The sequence below is a fragment of the Antrostomus carolinensis genome, unplaced genomic scaffold (genome assembly GCF_000700745.2).
Source record: "Antrostomus carolinensis isolate BGI_N321 unplaced genomic scaffold, ASM70074v2 scaffold5379, whole genome shotgun sequence".
Taxonomy (NCBI): Eukaryota; Metazoa; Chordata; class Aves; order Caprimulgiformes; family Caprimulgidae; genus Antrostomus; species Antrostomus carolinensis.
The window spans coordinates 17,725-18,126 of record NW_010340519.1 but is presented as its reverse complement, the minus strand read 5'-3'; the positions used below and the strand labels follow the sequence as shown (position 1 = coordinate 18,126).

At 37.8% G+C, this 402-nt stretch overlaps 1 protein-coding gene across 1 annotated transcript in view; it reads left to right on the top strand.

Annotated features, from left to right (window-relative positions):
- ARMC9 (armadillo repeat containing 9) overlaps window positions 1-402 on the top strand; it is a 65,705-nt gene that overhangs the window by 52,621 nt on the left and 12,682 nt on the right. The gene's annotated exons all lie outside the window — the stretch shown is intronic.

Sequence of the window (402 nt, the reverse complement as noted above, 5' to 3'; positions counted from 1 at the left end):
TCAGCAGAGCAGTTAAACTATGTTAAAAAATTGTGTAAATGCTTGCATTCAGAATTGAGGTGAATATAACTTGTTTTAAGTTCCTCATGTGAGACTCAATGTAACATATTCCATTTTAAAAATATCATTAAACAGGAAGCAGTTGATGGAGATACTATAACATATCTTTTTATGAGTTGTTGATTCATACCTCCAAAAGGGGGAGAGGTAGGGGTGGATTTCTAGTGCTGAATAGAAGTATTCACACAGAAAATCAATGCAGAATAGCCACTGCACATGTAGCAGCTATTCCATGCTAATTTTTCTATGACTTCCCAGTGCAGACAAGGCTGTAGTTACTTCAGATGAATTGTCGTGGGATCCCTATATGGACAAGCTCTTGCTGTATGGAGCTGGGGAAGC